We start from the raw sequence: 26,661 nt of genomic DNA, 5'->3' as shown, positions 1-26,661 counted from the left end.
CTCATCTTAATTAAAATGTCAAATTTCAAAGACAAGGAGAGAATCTTAAAGGCAGCAAGGGAGAAATAGATAATAACATACAAGGGAGCTCCAATCAGGCTAGCAGCTGATTTCTCCACAGAATCAGTACAAGCCAAGGAAAGAGAATAAATATTCCCTTCCAAGAAGGGAATGACAATAAATATTCCAAGTAATGAGAAGCAGAGGCTTTTGACCAAGAGTACTCTACCCAGAAAGGCTCTCATTTAAAAAGGAAGATTAAATAAAGAGTTTCCCAAACAAAAGAAGGTTAAAAGAATACAAGTCTACAAAGACCTGCATTGCAAAACATGTTAAATGGACTGCTTTAAGAAGATGAAGGAAAAGAGTGAGAGAGAGAGGAACATAAGTACAAAGGGGAGAAAATGAATAAATACTTATCAGTAATAACCTTAAATGTAAATGGATTAAATGTTCCAGTCAAAAGACATAAGGTAGGTGAATGGATAAGAAAACATGACCCACACATATACTGTCTACAAAGAGGCCCATCTGACAACAAAAGATCTACACAGACTGAAAGTGAAGTGTTGGAAGAAAATATTCCAAGCAATAGGACAAGAAAAAATGCCAGCATAACAACAGTTATATCAGACAAAATGGATTTGAAAACAAAGGCCATAAAAACAGACAAAGAAGGCCATTTCATAATTCTAAAGGAAAGCCTTTTTCAGGAAGCTATAAATATGAACCCAACATAAAAGAACCCAAATATATAAGAAAAATCTTGGAAGACTTCAAGGAAAACATAGACAGCAACACACTTACACTAGGGGATTTCAAAACCCCACTGTCAACATAGAAAGATTTTCCAAACAAAGAATCAACAAGGGCATTTTGGTACTGAATGGCACGCTAGATCAAATGAACATAACTGATATATACAGACCCTTTCACCTCAAAGAAGTAAAATATATCTTCTTCTCAAATGCAATGGAACATTTTCAAAGATAGACCACAAGATAGGGCACAAAACAAGAAAAAAATTCAAGAAAATTGAAATTACATCAAGCATTTTCTCAGATCACAAGGCCTTGAAACTGGAAATGAACCTCAAGGAAAAAAACACAAAAACAATCAAGTCCACGGAGACTGAATAACATGTTATTAAATAACAATTGGGTAAACAATGAAACCAAAGAAACAGTGAAAAAGTTTCTGGAAACAAATTAAAATGGACACACAACTACCCAAAACCTCTTGGATACAGTGAAGGCGGTCCTGAGAGGGAAGCTCATAGCAATACAGGCCAACCTAAAAAAAGACAGAAAATTTTCAAGTGAACAACCTAACCAAATATCTGCAAGAAGTAGTGGAACAACAGCAAACAAAACCCAGAGCAAGTAGAAGGAAGGAAATAATCAAGACCAGAACAGAATTAAATGACTTAGAGATTAAGTAATAATTCAAAGGATCAATAAATCCAGGAGCTGATTCTTTAAAAAGATAAACAAAATTGATAATCCTTTAACCAGACTCATCAAGAAAAGAAGGGAAAAGACTCAAATAAATAAAATCAGAAATGAAAAAGAAGAAATTGCAACTGAGACCACAGAAATCAAAACAATCATAAGAAATTACTAGGAATTTCTATATGCCAAGAAATTTGCAAACATGGGCAAAATGGACAAATTTCTAGAAATATACAATCCACCAAAACTGAGTCAAGAAGAAGCAGAAAGTCTGAATACACAGATAAAAGTGAAATTGAAGCAGTAATTAAAAATTCTCGGTACACAAAAGCCATGGACCAGACAGCTTCACAGGAGAATTTTACCATGCATTTAGGGAAGAGCTAACACTGATTCTTCTCAAACTAATTAAAAATATCCAAGAGGGAAAACTCCCAATCTCTTTCCATGAAGCCAGAATCTTCCTAATTCCAAAAGCACATAAAGGCATGACAAAGAAAGAAAATTACAGGCCAATATCCTTGATGAACAAGGATGCTAAAATCCTCAACAAAATATTGGCAAACTGGATCCAGCAACATATTAAAAAGATCATACACCATGATCAAGTGGGATTCATCCCAGTGATGCAAGGATATTACAGTATGTTGGGAACCACCCTGCCTGGTTTCAGATGCTGTAAATCCCCATGGCTAAAGCTGAGTGAGAGACCTTGGGACCATAAGCCACTAAGGAGACAAAGTTTATCTCCCTGGCAGTAGAACCGCCTCTGCCCACTTTACTTCACCCTGCCTGGCCCCCAGAGCATGACCGGTTAGCCAATGACAGATAAGATTACTCAAGAGAAGGTCAACCTAAGACAGGCACAGTCATGAAGAGGCCCTCAGGGAAGAACTTGGGGGGCTATAGTAAAAAGGGGGTGATGGGCCCTCACCCCTCAGCTTGGACATAACCTGAGTCCTCATTCTGTCTGCAAGAAGTCTCCTAATCTCTTGGCTGCCTAACTCCCCCTGCCTGACTTAAGTCTGAAACAATGACAAAGGGCAGTGAAGTGCTGTGCTGGAAAGGGCAGGTTCCATGGGGCAATCAGACCTAAGAAAGAATACATAAAATCCTGTGAAACCTGCTTTGCTAAGAATGCCTTCAGTTTTCTGTTAAGGGTCCAAGCATGAAATGAGTTTGTTTCCCAAAGTTTCTAGCCCTTTAGCTAACTGACTCACACTCAGAGTAAGCCCTCCTAGTTCTTTGTATGTTGTCTATTGTTTGATCCTTACTGCCTGACAATGATTGATGAGCTTTACCTATATTCCTGAGCAAATTGAACCCAATAAAAGCCCATTGATGAAAAGGCTCTTGGCCATTCTCCTTTGAGAGATTGGCTGGCCACCTTTCCTCCCCAAGAAAATCATGTCTTGGTAGACTTATTCTCATCCATGGTGGATGGGGGGGGCCCTGTGGGCGGAGCCCCCCACAACAACATACCCAAATCAATAAATGTAATACAGCATACAAACAATATGAAAAGCAAAAACTATATGATCATATCAATCGGTGCTGTAAAAGCATATTATAAAGTACGTTAATGATAAAAACACTCAGCAAAGTGGGGGTAGAAGGAAGGTACCTCAACATAATAAAGGCTATATATGAGAAACCTACAGCCAACATCATACTCAATGGGCAAAAAGTGGAAACTTTTCCCCTAAAATCAGGCAGAAGACAAGGATGTCCAATTTTACCACATTTTATTCAACATAGCTTTGGAAGTTCTAGCCACAGTGAGGAGACAAGAAAAAGAAAGAAAAGGCATCCAAAATGGAAAGGAGGAAGTAAAACTTTCACTTTTTGCAGATGACATGATAGTGTACCTAGAAAACCCTATAGACTCCACCAAAAAAACCAAACCAAAACAAAACAAAACTACTTGACCTAATAAATGAACTGGCAAAACACTGGGATTCAGAAATCAAAGGCAACAGTGAGAAAGCAAAGGTATTTCTGTACATTAACAATGAAATATTAGAAACAGAAAGTAGGAAACAATCCCAGTTACTATAGCAAGAAGAAAAATAAAATACTTAGGAATAAACTTAAACAAGGAGGTAAAAGACCTATACTCAGAAAACTATACAACACTGAACAAAGAAATTAAGGAAGAAACAAACAAATGGAAGCATATACAGTATTCATGGATTGGGAGAATTAACATCATTAAAATGACCATCCTATCCAACACAATCTATACATTCAACATAATCCCTATCAATTTACCAAGGACATATTTCACAGATATAGAACTAATATTTCAAAATTTTATATGGAACAAAAAATGACCCCCAAAAGCCTCAGAAATCTTGAGAAAGTAGAACACAGTTGGAAGGATCACAATACCTGATGTCAAATTATATTACAAGGCCACTGTAATCAAAACAGTCTGGTACTGGCATAGGAACAGACACATAGACCAATAGAACAGAATAGAGATCCCAGAAATAAACCCATGCTCTATGGTCAATTAATATTTGAAAAAGTGGAAGGAACATAAAATGGAGTAAAAATATCCCCTTCAACAAAAGGTATCGGGAGAACTGGAATGGTACATGTACAAAAATGAAACTTGAGCACCAACTTACACCACACACCAGAATAACTCAAGCTGGATAAAAGACTTAAATATAAGTTGTGACACCATGAAATTTCCAGAGGAGAACATAGGCAGAAAAATTTCAGATATCCCATGCAGCAATATTTTCATTGATATATCCCCTAGGGAAAGGAATATAAAGAAAAGAATAAGCAAATAGGACTACACTAAATTAAAAAGCTTCTGCATGGCTAAAGAACACATCAACAAAATGAAAAGGGAACCAACCATATGGGAAAATGTATTTTCCAATCATACCTTGGACAAGGCTTTGATCTCCAAAATATATAAAGAACTCACATGGCATCACTCCAGGAAGACAAACAATCCAATTAAAAAATGGGCAAAGGACCTGAACAGACACTTCTCCAAGGAGGACAAACAGAGGGCCCAAAGACATATGAAAGGATGCTCAGCATCACTAACCATCAGAGAGATGCAAATTAAAGTCATAATGAGATACCAATTAACACCTGTCAGAATGGCCATTATAAACAAAGCAACAAACAAATGCTGGCAAGGTTGTGGAGAAAAGGAAAACCTAATACACTGTTATGGGTTGCAGACTGGTATAGCCACTGTGGAAAACAGTATGGAATTTCCTCAAAAAACTAAAAATGGAACTGCCTTTGGACCCAGCATTTCCACAGCTGGGATTATACCCTCAGTATACTGAAACACCAATTCAAAAGAACCTATGCACCCCAATATTGATAGCAGCACAATCTACATTAGCAAGTGCTGGAAATAGCCTAAGTGCCCATCAGTAAATGACTAGATCAAAAAAAAATATGGTACATTTATACAATGGTATACTACCCAGCAGAGAAACAAGGAGCCCCTTCATGACAGCATGGTTGGAACTGGAGAGCATTATGCTAAGTGAAATAAGCCAGGCGGTGAAAGAGAAATACCATGTGATCTCACCTATATATGGAACAAATGAAAACAAGCAAATGAGCAAAATAGCACCAGAGGCAGAGAAATAAAGAACAGACAGTGCCCAGAAGGGAGATGGTAGGGGGATAAAAAGGTAAAGAAAGTGAAAGTTCTAGTCAAGAACATGAATAGAGGACTCATGGCCAGGGACAATGGGATGGGGTTTGAATGTGGGAGTGGGGAGGGATGCAGCAGGCAGAGAAGAGCAATGGGAAAAATGTGGAACAACTGTAATGAACAACAACAACAAAAAAGATTAGCTTTCCAGGAATATATTTTTATTTCCTTTAGGGCTAGGAATAAAAATATAACATTACTAGAATTTAGGGAGGTTTTTCATTTGTATTTGCTTTCTAAATTCAAAGTATACATAAACTTTGCAAATGTGAAATTTGAGGTGGGGCCCCTACCCCAAAAGAAACTGGACCCCTTGTGGTATAGGCTTCCTCACTCTGTGAGCATTTCAGGAACCCATCTATATTAGTGTACCAGATGGCATTTTAATGAGAACCTCTTCTTGGCTTCAGTGATTTTTTTAAAAAGAATCTTTCACTGTGTTTGCCCATTTCACCATGGGTGACTTATGAGAGAGCACCTACCTACACCACTTAGTGTTCAGCAGTTTTTGTCCCCAAAATAGCATGAGTCCCTGGCACCATCCTTCCTATTCACCAGATGGATCTTGCCTGGGGCAAATTTTTTTTTAATCTCCAGGATAAGAAAAGTCCTCAAAGGGAAATGTTTTGGGGATGTGGAAGAGGTGAAACAGTAACTGGCAGAAGCACTAAAAGGCATCAAAATTGAAGAGTTCAAAAACTCTTTCCGGCAGTGGAAAAAATGTCTCAATAGGTGTATTGCATCAAATAGAGAGTATTTGAAGGTGACAGAAGTTTAAACATGTAAGAATACACAACTTTTTATAAATAAATTTTTGGGCCCCCCCCAAAATTAAATCAATTTTCTATATTTAGCAACAATACAGATTTGGTTTAGGTTAATAAACTTTAAATTAAGGTGAGGAGAAGGAGGTTTTGCTGCTTTTCTGTTTTTTTCTTTTCTTTCTTTTCTACTCTTCTCTCTCATTTTTGTTATTTATTTTTCTCTTCTGCTTTTCCTTGCCTTTGTGCTATCTCACTGAATAGATCACTTCACTCAAAATTGCTTAGAGTTTCTTATTTTTATTATTTTAAAAAGAAAACATTGTTCTAAAATATTTTATAGCAAAACTGCAATAACATCTATGTTAATGTAATCTAAGTAAACTAATATTCCATTTCATTGCCCAAAGTAACATAAATACCAACATAATTTTTCAGCAATATAAGCAAAAAAAACTAATGCTATTTTATATTAACCTTTTAATATATCTTTTAATATAATTTTTATTTATGTACAAATATACCCAAAATTTTAAAATGTACAGCTCAGTTAATTTTTACAAAGAGCACATAGCTGTGAGGAGAAAAACCAGCACCTCAGGAGACACCTTTACTCTCCCAGAGTAGATCCCTACTTCTCCCCATAGGTAAACCCAACTTCAACCCTGCTTGCATTATATAATTTTACCAGCTTTGTAAACACTGGAGTCATAGAGTATATACTCTTTTGTGTCTGATCCTTTTCATTCAATATTATGTTTGCATGAGATTCATAAATGTTGATGTTTGTAACTTTGGTTGCTAATATAGTATTTCATTTTATAATATACTACATATTTTTCCTACTGTTAATGCTTATTTTGGATATTCCTAGTGTGGAGATTTTACAAATGTATGTATACATTTATTTTGGGTATATAGCTAGAAATAGAATAGGGAATGCATAGGTTCATTTACTTGATGCCAGCAGATGTACAAGTGATTTTTACCAATTTTCACAGCAAAACAGGAGTATATTAAAGGGTGATTATTACATGTTCTCACCAACACATAACATTTCAGTCTTCTTTTAAGTTTTGCCAGTTTTGCTGACATGTAGCAATATCACCTTGTTGTTTTAATTTGTACTTCCTTAATAACTAGTGAGATCAAGCATTTTACCATATGCTTGTTGGTCATTTGGATATTTCCTTCTCTTTATGTTCTTAGTCTGTTGCCCATTTTTTATTGCATTATGCGTTTATGTATTTTTCTGTGGTTCTGTTAAATTCTGAATGAATCTTTTGATATCAAACAGATATCTTCTCTCATCTTGGAGGGATTGAATTTCAGTCCTATTGATGAACTAATGGAATCTTGCAATAATATAACAATTACAATACAGTATAATTAAGTACAGTCTATAGTTCACATTAGGGTTCACTCTTGGTGTTATATATACTATGTATCTGACAAATACACATGAATCCACCAGTACAGTAACATAGAAAGTAGTTTCATTTTGCTGAAAATTCCACGGTCTACCTTTTTATCCTTCACTTCATCTCCCCCTCTGAACCCTCAAAACTACTGATCTTTAACTGTATTTATGCTTATGGTTTTATCAGCTGTCATATACTTTGAATTATGTACTATGTAGCCTGTTAAAATTGATTTATTTCACTTAACAATATGCACTTAAAGTGCCTCCATGTTTTTATTTATTGTTTTTTTTTAAATAAAACTTCTATAAACATTCTTGTTCAAGTTCTTGTGTGAACATAAGTTTTAAATTCTTGGGTAAATACAAAGAAGTGCAATTACAGAAATTTTGGTACGAGTATGTTTAGTTTTGTAAGAACCTGACATCTTTTTTCTTTTTTTAACGTTTTTTTAATTTTTTAAAAATATTTTATTTATTTATTTTTAGAGAGAGGGGAAGGGAGGGAGAAAGAGGAGAGAAATCACATGTGATTGCCTCTCACGTGGCCCCCCCTGGGGACCTGGCCCACAACCCAGGTATATGCCCTGACTGGGAATTGAACTGGCGACCCGTTGGTTTGCAGCCCACACTCAATCCACTGAGCTACACCAGTGAGGGCAGAACCTGACTTCGAAAGTAACTGAACCACTTTGCATTTTCACCAGCAATTAATGGGACTTCCTGTTCCTACACATCCTCACCAACACTTGGTATTGTCGATGTGTTGGATTTTAGAAATTCTGATAAACATGTAGAATTATCTCATGTTGTTTTAATTTCAAGTCCCTAATAACATATGCTGTTGAACATGTTTATTTGCCAGTTGTATGTATATCTTCTTTGATGAGGGGTCTCTTCATATGTTTTGTCCATTTTTAAATTTTGTTTCTCTTACTGTTGAGTTTTAAGTGTTATTTTTATATTTTACATTTAGTCTTTTATAAAATATGTGTTTTGCAGACATTTTCACCCAGTCTGTGGTTTGTCATTTCATTCACTGTACAGTATCTTTTGCAGAGTAAGAGTTTTTAAATTTAATGAAGTCTGGCTTCCATTTTTTTTTTTTTTTGTCTTTCATGGATCATGCTATTGGTGTTGTATCTTAAAGGTCATCACCAAATTCAAGGGCACTTAGATATACTTTTGTGTTATTTTCTAATATATATATATTTTAGTTTTATGTTTATAATCTTTTTCTAAATAATTTTGTGAGAAGTATAAAATCTGTGTTTAGATTCATATTATTACATGTGGAGGTCCAATCAGGATTCATTCCTCCCCTCCCCCAGATTGATATTTAGAAGCCCAGTGCTTTCTACTACTAGTTTCTGGTTTATTCTTTCTATTTTTCCTTGTACATATATAAACAGATACCTGTATATTTATTTAGATTTTTTCATTGTTATATGAAAAGGAGCATACCATGAATACTACTTTGTATTTGCTTTTTTCCTTTAAAAATTGTAATCCAGAAATTATCTGTATCCTTGCATAGATCTTTGACTTGTTTTTTGTCATTTTTTCCTGTTTTTACATAGCACATAGTACTGTAGGGTTTACTGAATCGCTCTTCTACTTATTAGCATGTAGTGTCACTTTCAGTATTCTTCATTTGCAAAAAAAATGCTGCATTGAATAGCTCTGAAAATATAAATATATGACTATTTAATGATTATATGAAAATATCTATAACAATGTTATATATTTATATAGCAGATTTTTAATATAAGGTAATCTTACAGTTTATATAATGTGTATTATATATAATATATTATATAAAACATATAAATAAAACATTTTATATCATATGTTATGTAAAATACATTTTATATAATATATATTTTCATATTGTTTTAGGTGTATTTTCTAGAAGGACGACAACTAGACCAAAGGTAACACACTTGGAATTTTATTGGCTGTTGCCAAAAGCACCTGCATTAGGGTTGTAACATTTTGCAGTCCCACAATTAACTTACGAACATGCCTGTTTCCTCATAGCCACACTAGAAATTATACTCTTACACTTTATTATTTTTGGCAATCTAATGGCTAGGATATTGTATCTTGGTACTTCTAATTTTTATTTATTTTATTTTTAAAGAGAATGGACATCTTTTATAAACTTAAAGGTTATATATACACACACATAAACAAATGCATATATACTTACATATGTAAACGTTTTTTATATGTGTGTGTATGTGTGTATATGTATGTATCTATTCTTATCTTTTTCCCAACATTCTATGAGGTGTTGGCTTTTTTTTACCTTGATATTTGAGTTCATTATTGTTAGAGATATTTGAACTTGATCTGTTAAAGTATGTCATAAGTAATATCTCTAATAATATCAGTTGTCTTCTGACTTAGCTTATGGTAACTTCTATCACATTTTTTTAAATAAAATATTATTTTAGAATAGTTTAGTTTTCAGGAAATTTAACTTTCAGAGCCTTATAATTCTAAGGCTCTGGTGAAAGCTATCAGTTCATCATTTTATTCTTAGTTTCTTACGGCAAGGGCTTGAGCTTTATTACCTTGTCTATGGTGACTATCATGTACCCAGTTTATTGCTGACCATTCTCCATGAAGCTACTCCCATCTGTGTAGAATTCCCAGTCAGGTTCTGTCAGCAGCTGGTCCAATTGATCTGGTCTACCAGAATAAACTTTGTCAGTTATTTTTAAGCAATCATGTTGGACATCTGAGCCTTCCTCTGAGATTGGGAGCAGGATGGCTGAGTTTAAAGTAGAGGTGGTTCATAAGGTAATATCTGGGTTGTCTAATATAATGGCTTGATATTTTCCCATGCACCCTGACATCAGCCAATACCTTTTTTTCCTTTCCAATAGAGTTAGGAGCTGGTGTGGGTACAAATACTGTAGTAGGTTGCCCCAGAGTGAATTTCTCTGTTTCCTGTAAGATGTCACAGGTAGCTGCTATTTCCTGAAGGCATGGTATGCCACCCTTCTGTCATGTGATCTAGTTTCTTTAAGAGAGAGGCTGAGAGGTATTTCCCTTGGAGTTAGTGCTCCAAGTTCAATTCCTTAGCTTTCCTGAATGTATAATTTAAAAGATTTGGGGGCAATCCTAGTGCAGAAGTCAAAACTAGTCTTTTCTTGAAGGTGTCAAATGCCACCTGACAGTCTCTTGTCCATTCATAAGGTTCAGAATCTAGTCCTTTCAAAATATCATATAATGGTTTCATAATAAATCCAAAGTTTGGAATCCAAATCCCACAAAATCCTATAATCTTTAAGAATCTACAAAGATGCCTCTGGTTCTCTGGGATTTTTATTGTAACAATGGCTTGTTTTCAACCAGTCAACAAGCTCTTAGTGCCTTGTTCCAATTGGAATCTCTGGCATGCCACCTCCTATTTGCAAATTTGGGCCTTGTGAGGCAATACTTTACATCCACTTTTTGCCAAATGATTCAAGACTATAATGGCGTTGAGCAAACAATCTTTATAAGTTTTGCTAGTTATTAGTAAGTTGTCTATGTATTGTAGAGGAATTTCTGATTTCAATGGAACATTCATTAAATCTTTTGCTAGTATTTCCCCCCAAATGGTCAGTGAATTCTTAAATCCTTGCGGCAACAGAGTCCAGCAGTATTAGTTTCTGGGTCCTGCCACTCAAAGGCAAATAATAGTTTAGCCTGTTTGTGAATTGGAGTGCAGAAAAAAAAAAGCATCCTTCAAGTTTCAGACTGAAAACCATTTGCTATCTCCAAGCACCATGATCCACAAAGTACAGTGCTCTCAGTACTCTTCATTAACTTGTTCCAGAACTTATAACGAGTGCCAAAACCTACAAGTACCAAACAAGTGAAGAGTAATGAAGTGCTTTCTCTTACAGGTCAGCAATGTGTCTCAAAAGTTCTAGCAAGTGTGATGGATTCCAAGCAAGCATTGAGTGCTAAAACATTTTTTTCTCATTAAAATGCAATGAGTACAGGGTTTGACAATTTCTGAAGCCAACAAGTATCAAGGTATGAGTGTATAAGTGAAGCAGGGTGCAGCCAAGAGGAGGGCCCCAAGAAGGGATTTGTGATGGGGTCCAGGACTCGGGGTGTCCAGGAAATATTAGAAAAATGTGTGTAGGATGTCCTCACCCCCACAGGCCTGAGCCAGAGGGGATGGGACACATGGAACAGGGCCATTCAGAGCTGTTTTGGGTAGCAAGAGCTTTGCAGCTAACCCCTGGCACAGTCATTTAACATATCTATAACCTTTAACTGGTTTCATGGATGTGTTAAGTAGCTGTGGCCATGCTTTGAGCCAGGGGGATGGGACCAAATTCCACCCAGGATGGGACTGGGAAGTAACTCCCCATGGTTACAGGGCCTGTGGGAGAGCTTGGAGATGATTGGCTCCATGCCATGGGGCCACACCTGCCCAGACTTACTATGGCAGCCCAGTAAAGCTGGAAGAATACAAGGATACTGGCAGGTGTAACTGACTGTAGGAGGAGTCAGAAATGGGGCTGCAAAGGAAGATGGGCACTGGGATTTAAACCTAGGCCCGGCAGCCATAGAGTAAGAGGAGACCACGCGGCTCCAAAGTAAATGGGGAGGAGACCATGGGTAGAAGAGTAGAGGAGGGTAGAGGAGACCATGCGGCTCTGAAGGAAAGAGTAGACCCATGAGGTTCTGAAGCAAGTAGATAGATAAAGGTCCATGTGGTTCTGAAGTAAAAGAGGACCACAAGGTTTTGGGTGAGAAAGAAGGAGACCACGCGGCTCCAAAGTAAATGGGGAGGAGACCATGCAGCTCTGAAGGAAGGAGTAGTCCATGCGGCTCTGAAGTAAATGGGAGAACCACGAGGCTCTGAAGCAAGTAGATAGATAGAGGTCCATGTGGTTCTGAAGTAAATGGGGAAAAGGACCACACGGTTCTGAAGGAGAGTAGAGAGGACCACGTGGTTTTGGAGTGCTTCTTTTTGCTATGCGGCTTAGGCAGCAGGAGAGACTTTGCAGCCATAGAGAAAGGGGAGAGAGGACTCTTGCTGGTGGGCCATGAGAAGGTGCCACATGGCTTTGGATTAACTGGAGATTGCAGCAGCCACACAGCTGATGGTACCGGGAGCCTGAATCACGGAGTTCTACTTCTTTTCCTGAGACACGGTACCCCGGACTGGGCACAGGGAGAGGGAAGGACTGTGCATCTGTGGGTATTCTAGAGGACTTTAGTATCTTATTGAAGACATTAGGTCATTACTCTTAAGTTTGTGTAACTTTTAAATAAACAATTCCTTTCCTTTTCACCAGTCTCTGGCATTGAGAGACGTCTTTCCTCTGGCGGCGGGCATTTCGAACCTAGCAGGTGGGCGTGGGGGAAGGAACCTCCAGAGACAGAAAGGGGGAATCCTTTCTGTAATAATTTATCGTGAACCACCCTGTGCCCTCTGCTCTGTAACATAAGTGTTAAGCATTGTTGGATGAATGTCCTGGACCACATCATTTATGGCCCCTAAGATCCAGTACAAATTGATATTCATCAGAGTGAGGCTTTTTAACTGACAAAATGGGAGTGTATAGGGAGATTGGCATGGACAAATTAATCCTGATTTTAATAATTTCTGCAATACTAGTTGAATTCCCTCTAAAATTTCCTTTTTAAGGGGATATTGTATCTTCTGTGGGATTTGTGCCCTTTGTTTTAGTTCAATTTATACTGGTTGGGTATTAACCATCCCACCTGGGGTTCCATTGGCCCAAATGGCTTGATCAACCTGCTCATAGATCTTGGGTGGGAAGAGTTCAACTCCAGGTTCTTCCAGGCAAGGCAAGAGTGCCTGGAGCTGGATACCATGTTCCAAAGGGACTTGTACATATATTTGCTGCTTCTCAGGAGAAAAAGTTGTTTGTGCAGATAATTTACAAATTAAATCTCAGCCCAAAATTGAATGGGGCAGTCTGGCATAAAGAGAAAACTATATGTAAATTTTTGATCCCCAAGCTGGCATTCTAGAGGCTGAAGGAGTATTTTCTTTTTTTTTAATTCTTTGGTCACTCTAGTGACCATCACTTCAGCTGAACTTTTCTTAGTTTGTTTTGTCTTTAGCACTGAGTATGTAATTCCTGTATCTATGTGGAAGTCAGTTAGCTTGTTCCCCACTGTCAGTTGTACCCAGGGCTGCTGTAGGGAAATAGTAATAGGAAAGGAGATGCCTAGGGGAGCCCCTGGGCCTCCTCATTTGTTATCAATTCATCATTGCTTTCTAATATTTTATGGTGAGGGTTTTTATCCTTTTCATTATTCTATTTGAGTTGTGGACAGTCCTTTATCCAATGACTTTCCTCTTTGCAATAGGAACATTGATTGGTATTAGAGGGTTTTCCCCCTTTTTTAAGTGTCCCATTTCTCCTTCTAGTTTTCCTACATTTTCCCAAAAAGTTGTCCTGCTATAATTTTGTTTCCTTGCCATGGTAAACTGTAAAGGCTATGTCTCCCAGCTGGAAGGCATTTATTTCCAATGGCCCATCTAAATATGGGAGCTTCCTACTGATATCTGGGGCACTTTGCCCAATAAATTCATGTTTACCATCTGGATATTTCTGGTACCTGTGGGTCATCATCAGTGTGTCTTTGATAGGCTTGATGAATCCTTTCTATTGTGAAAACTCAGAAGGATTTTCATTTGGGCTCTGTTGAACGGCCTCCATCATATTCAGGCTTTTTTGTTTAAGCACCCCTTTCTTCCAGTATGTGCCTTTTGTAATGTTCTAAGAAAACTAGTTTCGAACTGTTCAGGTCTCAGTTTATCTCTGTCAAGGGAATTGCCTGGGCTGGGTTGGGGGTCCTGTTGAGATTCTCTTGATAGAAGTGATGAGCCTATTCATTAGCCTTATTTATAACTAGTTACTTTTCATCTGTCATTAGCAGTATGTTATAGAGAGCCTGTACCTCTGCCTAGTTTTGATGGTGAGTGGAAAAAATGAAAGTGATAATATCTGCCATTTTCTAAGGATCCTCCTTATATGAGGGCCTGGAATTCTTCCAATTTAGTAAGTCTGAATTGGAAAATGTCTTATGAACCCAATAGTAACCAGCAGGCTGGCCTTCAAGGTTTATTCCACCTATAGGATATTGTCATAAAGGGAATTGTCCTATTCTGGATAGGGATGATCTCTAGCCAAATTGGGTACCTTGCTGGGTCTTTAAGGGGGACACCATTTCTTCATTATATAGTGGTGGATCTGTTGCCTCTCTGGGCCCTGTTTAAAGGGAATCTAGCAGCAGATGTGGTGGTGAGGGAAATAGTCCTGCTACTAACCCTGAGTTCAGGGCATTAAAAAGATTCACATACTAATTTTCCTTTTCTTTCTGTCAGGGAGGTGATTTGAAGCCAATTCTCTTCTCTGCATCATTAGGTTGTTTCCTTTCTTTTTTGAATCGTTATTGTTAAAGACACAAACACCTAGACGTAAGGGATTTAATCCAATTTCCCTGACAGATGGAAAAACAATTCCAATTGTACGATGGTGTAGTAATTAAGAAACCATTTAGGTGTTATTTTCTTCCGTAGTCTAAAGTATACATAGGCTAAGCAGTGTTACGATAGGAAACCAATTCCTTCTTGGTCATCAGATGATGGCTGTACATGGACCAATCTGCTAAAATTTGACCAAGTGTATTCCCTTCAGGACAAGAAACAGGACAACTACTGATGGCATGAAAGGACAAACCCAAGACCATAAGCATAACAACCCCAGACAAAGTGGGAACACATAAACAAAACTTGGATCCATAAATCCATTATTCCAAACAAGTGCTCACAAGCAAGTTTTAGTGTCTTACCTCCTGCCAATCAATACCACAAACGGTACTAACTGGACTCAAATGGCACAAAGCCCAATTGGCAGGGTTATCTTTCTAAATGATACCATAAACAGAGCCAAATGGCACAAAGTCTGAGTGACACAAAGTCCAAGCAGCAGGGATAGCCAGCAAACTGGTACCACAAATGGTTCTAATTGGACACAAGTGGTACAAAGCCTGAGTGGCACAGAACCCAAGTGGTACAAAGCTCAAACAGCAGGGAAAAAGGAACCCCTATTATGCACATTGTTTTGACTTACCCAGTCTTAGAGTCTATCTCCTCTGTAGACCCATTTCCTTTGACTAGCCAAGCATTTTCAGTGGCTGATGCATTGGGAAGGATGCAGGGAAATTTCTGGAGAAAAGCCCTTGGTAGCTGCTAGGAAACCCTCACTGTCTCACTCTCCACGGGGCATCCTGCCACAGACAGCTGGGACCCCTGCCATGGCCCTCCAGGACTTACTGAGTTCCATACTGTCCCAGTGGAGTCATCAACACTGTAACCAAACAGAATGAAGTTTGTCTGACTGCTGACACAAAAGCCAAACTTGTGAGGCAGACATTGGTTCAAAAGGAAAGGTTTTATTAAGGTGCTATACAACCTGGGAGAATGGTGTATTCCTGTCACAAAGACCATTGTCTGTTTCTGCTCAAGCCTGTCATTCTTATAGGGATAAAGAGGGAACTGCTTTCTTTCTGTCCAATTATCTTTCTAGCTTTTGTATGCTTAGGGCCCTATCCTTCTCCTGTCACCATCTTGGCCAATGTAGAGACACACCAGTGGTTTGACTGACTTTCTACCATAACAGAGGAACAAGAGGTCCAGGGAGAGATTTGTAATCCCAAATTAGAAAAATGTTTCTAAAAATAATACCATCAGATATGTAGTTAATGTTTAGATGTAACTATAAATTCCTTGAATGACTTCTTTCAAACTCAGAATTTTCTTTTACTTTTAATAAACTGTGCCTTCTTCTATCCAATGTAGCCTCTTTATTCAAAGATTATATTATTTTTTTAAAGTTCTGGCTTTTTCTAGCTTAAATTTTAGAATCTTGTTCTTCATTGAAGTAGAGGTTTTCATTTATTATGCATTTCAAAGACGTGGGTGTATTTAAGGGTTCCCTCAGTGACTTAATCATAGTTGGCTGAAATATATTTACAGAATCTGATCAAGGCTAAGTTTGATGATAATGTGAATTACAGAAAGGTTCTTCTTGATCTAAATAGTTGACAGTCTATGAAAATTAGTTCAGCTGGAGGCTAAGTCATATCAAAAGGTAATGCCAGAGTTTTTAACTTCACAGATTTTTATGACTCAGACATTTATGGAGCGACAAGTCAAAATAGTAGCCAAGAATCTCAGCAGGTCCTTAATGAACATTTGTCTGGCACACATAATTTTTCTAGGCTTTTCTACAGTTCCTCTGAGAAAAGATTCTGAAGGGCCTTTGCCAGTCACCCTTAATTTTAAACTTAAGTTGGCTGAATAAATGAGTTACTGTATTTTGCAGTGTATAATGCACACCCATGTTTTTGACCGAAACTTTCAGAAAAACAATCTTTCATTTTAATTTTTTAAATTTAATCTTTATTATATTTTCTCCATTACCATTTAGTTCCTTTATGCTCCCTGCCCCCAACAATCACCACATTGTTCTCCATGTCCATTAGTCCCTTTTCCTTTTGCTCAGTCCCTTCCACCCCAACTAGCTGTCATATGTTCTCTACCTATGACTCTATCTCAGTTTTGCTTGATAGTTCAGATTGTTAGATTCCACATATGAGTGAAATCATGTAGTATTTGTCTTTCTCTGACTGGCTTATTTCACTTAGCATAATGTTACCAAGATCCATTCATAATGTTACAAAGGGTAAAATTTTCTTCCTTTTAATGGCCAAGTAGAATTCCATTGTGTAAATGTCCCATGGTTGTTTTATCCACTCATCTATTGATGGACACTTGGGCTGCTTCCACATCTTGGTGATTGTAAATAACGCTGCAATGAACATAGGAGTGCTTATGTTCTTTCGAATTAGTGTTTTGGGTTACTTTGGATCTATTCCCAAAAGTGGGATTGCTCGGTGAAAAGGAAGATTCATTTTTAATTCTTTGAGGTATCTCCATACTGCTTTCCACAACGTCTGTACCAATGTGTATTCCCACCAACAGTGCAAAAGGATTCCCCTTTCTCTACATCCTCGCCAGCACTTCTTGTTCGTTGATTTATTGATGATAGTCATTCTACCAGGTGTGAGATGGTATCTTATTGTGGTTTTAATTTGCATTTTTCTTGTGATTAATGACATTGAGTATCTTTTAATATGTCTATTGCCCATCTGTATGTCCTCTTTGGAGAAGTGTCTCTTCAAGTCCTTTGTCCATTTTTTAATTGGGTTGTTTGAGTTTTGGTGTTGAGTTTTGTAAGAACTTTATAAATTTTGGATATTAACCTCTTATCAAATGTATCAATGAATAAGTTCTCCCTTTCTGTGGGTTATCTTTTTATTTTGTTGATAACTTCCTTTGCTGTGCAAAAACTTTATAGTTTTTGTTTATTTTGAGGTAGTCCCATTTGTTTATTTTTTCTTTTGTTTCCCTTGCCTGGGGAGATATATCTGATAAAAAATTTCTATGAGTAATGTCCAAGATTTTGCTGCCTATGTTTTCTTCTAGGATTTTTATGGTTTCAGGTCTAAAATTTGTCTTTGATACATTTTGATTTTATTCTTGTGTGTGATATAAAAAGGTGATCTAGTTTCATTTTTCTGCATGTATCTGTCCAATTTTTCCCAACATAATTTATTGAATAGCTATCATTAGTCCATTTATGTGCTTGCTTCCTCTGTTGAATATTAATTGAGTATAAAGATGTGGCTTTATTTCTGGACTCCCTATTCTGTTCCATTGAACTATGTGTCAGTTTTTATGCCAGTACCAGTCTGTTTTGATTACTTTGGCCTTGTAGTATAGTTTGATATTAGGTAGTGCGATTCCTCCAACTTTGTTCTTTCTCAGGATCATTGTCACTTTGTAGTGCTTTGTGGTTCCACATAAATTTTTGAAATATTTGTTTGAGTTCTATGAAATATGTGATTGGAATCTTGATAGGAATTGTGCAGTATCTATAGATTACTTGGAGCATTATGGACGTTTTAGTGATATTACTTCTTCATATCCATGAACATGGTATGTGCTTGCACTTATTTGTGTCTTCTTCAATTTCTTTCTTCAGTGTTTTAAAATTTTCTGAGTATAGGTCTTTTATATCCTCAGTTAGGTTTATTCTTGGTATTTATTCTTTTTGAGGCTATTGCAAATGGGACTGTTTACTTAATTTCCCTTTCTGTTAGTTTGTTATAGGCATACAATGCAATTGATTTCTGGATATTAATTTTTTATCCTGCTACTTTGCTGAATTCATTAATCAGTTCAAGTAGTTTCTTGGTGGAATCTTTGGGGTTCTCTATTCACAGTATCATGTCATCTGCAAATAAAGACAGTTTTACTTCTTCCTTTCCAATTTGGACCCCTTTTATTTCTTCTTCTTGTCTGATTGCTGTGGCTAGAACTTCCAGTACTATTTTGAATAAGAGAGGAGAAAGCAGACATTCTTTTCTGTTTCCTATCTTAAGGGGAGTGCTTGTACTTTTTGCCCGTTGAGTATGATTTTAACAGGGAATTTGTCATATATGGCCTTTATTATGTTAGGTATGTTCTCCTTATTTCCACTTTGCTGACAGTTTTTATCATAAGTGGGTGCTAGATTTTATCAAAAGCTTTTTCTGCATCTATTGATATAGTCATGTGGTTTTTACCCTTCATTTTGTTTATGTGGTGAATCACATTTATTAATTTGTGAATGCTGTACCAATCTTGAATTCCTGGAATAAATTCCACATGATCATGGTATATGATCTTTTTGATGCATTGCTCTATTCAGTTTGCTAATATTTTGTTGAGGATTTTAGCATCTATGCTCATCAGTGATATAGATCTATAACTCTCTCTCTCTCTCTCTCTCTCTCTCTCTCTCTCTCTTTTTGTAGTGTCTTTATCTAGTTTTGGAATTAGGATAATGCTATCCTCGTAAACTAAATTGAGAACCTTCCCTCCTGTTGATTTTTATGAAATAGTTTGAGAAGGAGAGGCGTTATCTCTTCTTAGAATGTTGGAAAAATTAACCTGTGAAGCCATCTGGTCCAGGGCTTTTGCTTTTTTGGAGTTTTTTGATTACTGCTTCGATTTCACTAAGTATAATCTATCTATTCACATTCTATAATTCTTCCTGATTTAGTTTTGTAATATTGTATTTTTCTAGGAAATCATCCATTTCACCCCAGTTTTTGAGTTTTTTGTCATGTAATTGTTCATGATATTTTCTTATAATCCTTTGCATTTCTTTGGTGTTAGTTGTTATTTCTCCACTTTCATTTCTGATTTTATTTATTTGGGTCCTTTCTCTTTTTTTCTTGATGAGTCTGGTTAAAGGTTTTTCATCTTGTTTATCTTTACAAAGAACCAGCTCTTGAATTCATTTATATTTTGTATCACTTTTAGACTCTATTTCAGTTATGTCTGCTCTGATATTAACTATATCCTTCCTTCTACTCACATTGGACTTTGTTGTTTTCCTTTATCTAGTTCCTTAAGTGTGAATTTAGATTGGTTATTTGAGCTTTTTCTGTTTTTTTTGTTTGTTTGTTTGAGATAGGCCTGTAATGCTATGAATTCCCTTCTTAGGATTTCTTTGCAAGTGTCCCCCAAATTTTGGAATTTGTGTCCTCATTTTCATTTGTTTCAAAGCATCTTTTCATATCCACATTTCTTCCTTGATCTCGTTGTTGTCACATTCATTGTTTAATAACATGTTGTTTAACTTCCGTGTCTGTATGTTTTTCAGTGTTCTTCTTGTGATTGGTTCCTGGTTTCATAGCATTGTGGTCAGAGAAGATGCTCTATATGATTTCAATCTTCTTAAATTTATTGAAACTTCTTTTTAGTCCTAGCATGTGGTCTACCCTAGACAACATTCCATGTGTTCTTGAAAAGTGTGGTAATTCTGCTACTTTGGGGTGAAATGCTCAGAAGATATCAATGAAATCCTTTTGTTCTAGTGTGTTGTTTAAGGCTACTGTCCCCTTGTTGATCTTCTGCCTGGAAGATCTATCCATTGAAGTCAATGAGGTGTAAAATACCCAACTATGATTGTATTTCTCTTGATTTCTGCCTTTATGCCCATCAATATTTGCTTTACCTATTTAGGTGCTCCTATGTTGGGTGTGTAAATGTTTACTAGGGTTATATCCTCTTGTTGAATTGTTCCCTTTATCATTGTGTAGTGTCCTTCTTTGTCTGTTACTGTAACCTTAGTTTTAAAGTCTGTTTTGTCAGCTATAAGTACTGCTACCCCAGCTTTTTAAAATTTTCTATTTGCATGAAATATATTTTCCCAATCCTTTACTTTTAGTCTGTGTGTATCTTTCAATCTGAGGTGGGTCTCTTGGAGGAAACATATATCTGGATCATGTTTTCTTATCTAGTCAGCTACCTATGTCTTGGTCAGAGCATTTAAGCCATTTACATTTAAGGTGATTATTGATAGATGAGTACATAGTGCCATTTTATTGTTAGATGCTTTTCCTCTGTTTTTTTCTTTCTCTTTTTCTTCTTCTTCTTAAAGGAAGCCCTTTAACATTTGTTGCAGTATTGGTTTGTTGTTAACAAACTCCTTTAGCTTTTTCTTCTCTGGGAAACTTATTTCTCCTTCAATTTTCAATGTTAGCCTTCCTGGGTAAAGTAGCCTTGGTTTTATGTCCTTGCTTTTGATAACCTTGTATATTTCACACCACTCCCTTCTGGCCTGAAACATCTGTGCTGTGTAATTTGATTACAGTCTAATTGGTGTTTCCTTGTAGGTAACTACCTGCTTTTCTCTTGTAGCTGTTAGGATTCTATTCTTATGTTTAAGTATTGTCATTTTAACTATGATGTGTCTCAGTGTAGGCCTCTTTGGGTTCAACTTGTTTGTGACTCTCTGAGCTTCCTGAACTTGTGTGATATTTTCTTTCACCAGATTAGGGAAGGTTTTGGTCATTATGACTTCAAATTGGTTCTCAATGTCTTTCTCACTCTCTTCTGCTTTTGGAATTACCATAATGTGGATTTTGTTATGCTTCAAGTTGTCAAAGATGTTTCTTAAGCTCTCTTCATTTTTTGAAATCCTTTTTGTCTTTTTGCTGCTGTGCCTGGGTGTATTTTTCTACCTTGTCCTCCAAAACACTGATTTGATCGTGTGCTTTATCTAACCTATGGTTTATTCCTTCCAGTGTATTACTTATCTCATATATTGCATTCTTTATTTCTGACTGATCCTTTTTTTATGGTTTCTATGTCTTTTTTCATACTTTTAATTAAATGTTTTTTTTATAATCATTACTTTAAGCTCTCTATCTGATAAATTGCTTACTTCCATTTCATCTAGTTCTTCTGGAAAATTCTCTTGTTCTTTTATTTGGAATCTGTTTCTTTGTCTTCCTATTTTGGCTGCTGCTTTGTATTTTCCACCTTAGATATTAAACTAATCAGCCATTAAATTGATCATTTTGTTAATCTAGACAATCTGTAATCAATAGTCAGTAATAAGCACCACAGGGTGGGTCAGAGTAATTCCTGAAGGTGGAGCTATTACTTCCCCTCAGGCTAATGCCATTCACAGAGGAGTGCTGTGCCTGAGAGAGATGGCTCCTACAGTATGGGGAATGACTCAGCACATGGGTCCTAGTGGCTGTTCCCTCAGTTTTCTCCCCAGTGCCACCAACCCAGACTCTCCTCAAGTATCTCTAGTCCACTCTGCTTTCCCTTTGCAAGCACCCAAGGTAAGTGGCTACAAATGAAATTTTGCGCTTTGGTCCTTTAAAAGGCTCTCTGCATCTCCAGTCATATCTCCCTATCCATCAAGAACCCCTGCTTCTTTTTACAGCTGGATGTTATCTCATTTCTTTCTAGCTCTGATGTTGTAGGCTGGGGAGCCCAGCATGTGGTTTAGACCTCACACTTCTCAGGGGGAGCCCCTCCCCTGATGAAATATTTCTCCAGCACTTCAGCTGCCACCCGTGAGAGCCCAGGCAGTCCTCTTGTGTCTCCTCCCCACTCTCTACCAATCAGGTCGTGCTGAAGTGTTTTCTTCTGTCTGTGTATGGTTGTAAGGCTTCTCTCCAGCCTTATTTTAATTTTTTAATTTAATTTTTATTTATTGAAATTTAGATACTTGTTCTTGTATTATAAAGGAATATTAGCATTTATTTTTTAACATATTTTGGTAAAAGAAATTTTATGTAATGAATACACAAGAATAGATACAAGGTACAAGAAATTTTTTAAAGAATTAAAAATATTTATATAGACATTGAATTCATACTACCCATGTATAATGCACATCCTTATTTTTTTCCTCAAAATTTTGGGCAAAAAGTGCCCATTATACATGACAAAATATGGTACTTAATATTTCATAACTTGTTGATTGATGGAAATGAAGAGAGTCAGTATTTGCATTTTCTGTATCTCTGACTCCTAGTGTTACCATTGGTATTTAGATAGAGAAAAGAAGCAAAAAGAACTAGACATTAAGCTTAATATACTGGATAATATAAACCTACTTGCCTCACCAGGAAGCTACAGCTTTTTACACTCCAGGGGGCCATAGAATTGTCAGGTTAATGGAATTAACACTCCTCCCTTATCCTCTCCAGTACTGGATTCTTGGTGGGGTGCAAGGAGAGTTACTGGACTAACTTGGGGGTGTAAACCCATTCAAAGGTCATAAAAATTTGAGGAGTCTTTTGTTTCTTCTAAAAAGCACTTGTCTGTCCCAAACCCAGCATAATCCCTGGGGAACAAAGAAGTTCTATGTCTTGCTTGTGACCTGCACTTGCATGTTGTGCTTGCCTGTTCTGTTCATAGCTCATTGCTGTGCAAATTCACAAGTAGGTTCCATGAGGGAGCCTGAAATGGACTGCAGCTGGAAACAGATGCTAAGCTTGCTGGATGCAGGACTGGACTGTCTGGGCAGTGGCCTTCATGCTGGCCTGACTGAAGACAAGATAGGACATTTTCCATGGCAAGACAGATGGAGATGGGCCATTGGGAAGTCAGGAGGGGAACCCAATTAATTGTACATCAATAATAAACCATACCACAGAACCACATCTTCTTGTGTGGGTCTCAGGAAATTCTTTTCCTTGGATTCCACAAGAATCCCACTTCCACTAATAACACCAGTATGTGTTGCTTTTTACTAGACCTCTTTGCAGGTCATGGGAAGCAAAGAGGTGGGTGATCACTCACAAATAAGAGTTAGTTTCAAAGGTTTCCATAAGCAGAGAAGTCCAAGACCAGAACAGGCTAAGTGGAGATATCCAGTGTGTATTAGTATAACAGGGGAATCCAGGAACCCCCAAAAGGGGGATTTGTAATTGGGTCCAGAACTTGGGGTGTCAGGTAATATAGGATATCCCCCATAGACCCGGCTGGGGGATGGGACACATGGCAGGGCCATTGAGAGTTATTTTGCATATCAATAACAGCAGACTAGTCTTCATATCTATATACAAATATGGTTATTTTGCATATCAACAGCAGGCTAGCTAGGGAGATTGGGGTGACTTTGACCACTGATGTAACTGGAAGGCAGCTCTCCCTGGTTACAGCACCTGCATAAGAGGTTGGAGATGGTTCACTCCACACCTCAGGGACACACATGCCCAGAATAACTATGGCAGCCAAGAAAGACTGAAAATATGGGAGTGTTAGCAGGTGTAGCTGATTATGGAGAGTTGGAAATGGAGTTATGGAGAAGGTTCCAGTCTGGGATTTTAAACTAAAGGCAGGTTGTCATGTGGGAAGGAGACAATAGGGGAGACAAGTATGAGAAAACAATGTGAGACCATGCAGGAAGGAAAGGGGTGAAAGGACCCTCACTGGTGGGCCATGAGGAGGTGCCACATAGTTTTGGATTAAGAACTGGAGAATAGGGTAACAAAACTGATGGTGCTAGGGACTGTGGGAGACCTGACCAGCTGAGCACAGATTACTGGGAGGAACCAGGAGTTTAGCTGAGCTACAGACTTCCATTTCTTTTTCCTGAGATATGGTACCCCTGATCGGCCTGGTTGGGCAAAGGGGAGAAGGCAGGACTATATGTGTGTTTGTGGTGTTTTAAATGGACTTTGGGATTTTAACAATGACATTCGGCCATTACTCTAAACCTGTATAACTTTTGAATAAATAGTTCCTTTCCTTTTCACCAAACACTGGCACTGAGAGCCACAATTCCTAACACCTGGTGGCAGACAAAGAAACCACAGTGACAGAAAAATGTCAGGGGAGGGGGCTTGTTTCGGTGACAGTATATGGGCCTCCCCTATGGGTTCATTCAGTAATATTACTACTTTTCCCTAGAAAGTTAAAATGGACAACATAAACGCATCAAGAAAATGCAACTTTCTTTAATACAGGACCACGAGAAAAGGGAGATGAACATGACTAATTGGGGACACAGTAATGTGTATCTGAGCCTACTAAAATTTCTGAAAGAATAAGAAGGTGAATTATATGCTCTTGTGATTATTTTAAGTTAACAGGCTATTCTAAGCAAGAGATAAAAAGTTCAAGCTTATACAGAAATTTATTCAATGGCAGATTGTAGGCACATACAAACTGTACCAGCTTTGAGACATTTCTATCAAGATCTTGGTAGTTCTAACAGAAAATGGAGAAATAAATGTCATTCCAAAACAAAAAAAAAATGTTAAATCTATACTAAATTGAATGTCTTACAGTCAGAGAAATTCTACTTTATAAAGCACTATGAAACTATTATAATCTTTAGCTGAGAATGCTGATTTCTGAAAGGAAGGAAGGAAGGAAGGAAGGAAGGAAGGAAGGAAGGAAGGGGAATTAGAAATTTTTAATAGGCAGAAAGGAAATGACTTTATGCTGGCTTTCCATAATGTTGTGAATCTTATGCAGGAGCTAAAAGATTTTGTATGCCCCAAACAAACAAAAATCATACCAATAAAAATACTTCAAATGTTTTTAAAAAGGCAAACATTTGATAAGATATCTGTATGTTTGGCTTGTTTTCCCCATCATATTCAAAAGTAAGGTATGACGATTCATGTGCAGAACTGTTCAAATTTTTAATATCTTTATAACCAAACATATTAATCACCTGCCATAATGTGATCAACAATCCCTAGTATCAAGGTGAAGGTGACTGGTCTTTTGCATTGATGGATGAAGTTCATAGATATTTAAATATGTGGCAATAATGTATTAATTTGGCTATTATAATTACCTTAAACATCAGTAAGTTCAAGTTCCAGGGGTAATATACAGGAGCATTTTCTTCCAAATGATGAGGGGAAAATGGGGGAGCGGATGTCACATCAAAATAATTAAAACCAAAGCCTTGTGCTTATTAGACTTAGTAAACATGACAGTAGGGTAGAGCTGCTGTACTAGTGTAGCATATTCATTTTTATTATTGAAAATATTATAAATATTTTCATTATCTGTCACTTTGGAAATTATAAAATATTCTCCAATATAGTTCTTATTTATTATTCTTTATCACACAAAAATGTACTTGGTCTTTATCTCTTGTTCATTGCAAAGTGTTTGTATAGCTCTTGGTATTCCCTGAGTTTGTTATTCATAACAAACCCTTTACATCACACTTGAGTTTAGGCTGATGAGGTGATTTAGACTGTGGTCCTTAGGCAGCCTCTGTATGGGGCTAGTCTAGTCACCAGAAAAATCAAGTGACTAGGGGTTGGAATTTTCATTCTCACCCACTGAACTCCAGGGAAGGGAGAAAGACTGGAAATTAAGCTCTGAAAAAGCTTTTAAGATTTGAAAAGCTTCCAGCTTGATGAACTCATTAAAGACCTGGGAGGGTGGCACATCTAGAGAGGGCATGGAAGCTCAAGGCCCTCCCCCCATTCCTTGCTCTATGAATCTATTCCATTTGTCTATACCTGAGTTGTTTATAATAAGTTAATAGCCATAAGTGAGCCATTTTCTTGAGTTCTATGAGCCATTCTAGCAAATTATTGAAACTGAGGAGGGGAACATGGGAACCCTGGATTTATAGCTCATTCATCAGAAGTACAGGTGGCAACCTTGAACTTGCAGCTAGCATCTGAATGAGATTAATTTTGTGGGATTGAGTCCTCAGCCTGTAGGATGTATACTAAGTCTGATTGTTAGTGTCAGAATTAAATTGAATTGTGTGGCATCCTACTTGTGTCTAGAGAGAAAAATAATTGGTATGTGGGGAAAAAAGAAACATAAATTTGGTGTCAGAAGTACTGTTAGTAAAAATAGTTCAGGAAACCATGGTAATATTACCCTTTTCTTTTACAGGTAATAGAAGTAAAGCTTACAAAGTTGAATTG

This window comes from Desmodus rotundus, chromosome 3 (assembly GCF_022682495.2).
Source record: "Desmodus rotundus isolate HL8 chromosome 3, HLdesRot8A.1, whole genome shotgun sequence".
NCBI classification, from domain to species: domain Eukaryota; kingdom Metazoa; phylum Chordata; class Mammalia; order Chiroptera; family Phyllostomidae; genus Desmodus; species Desmodus rotundus.
The sequence above is the reverse complement of the archived record's forward strand: the minus strand, read 5'-3'. Positions refer to the sequence as shown.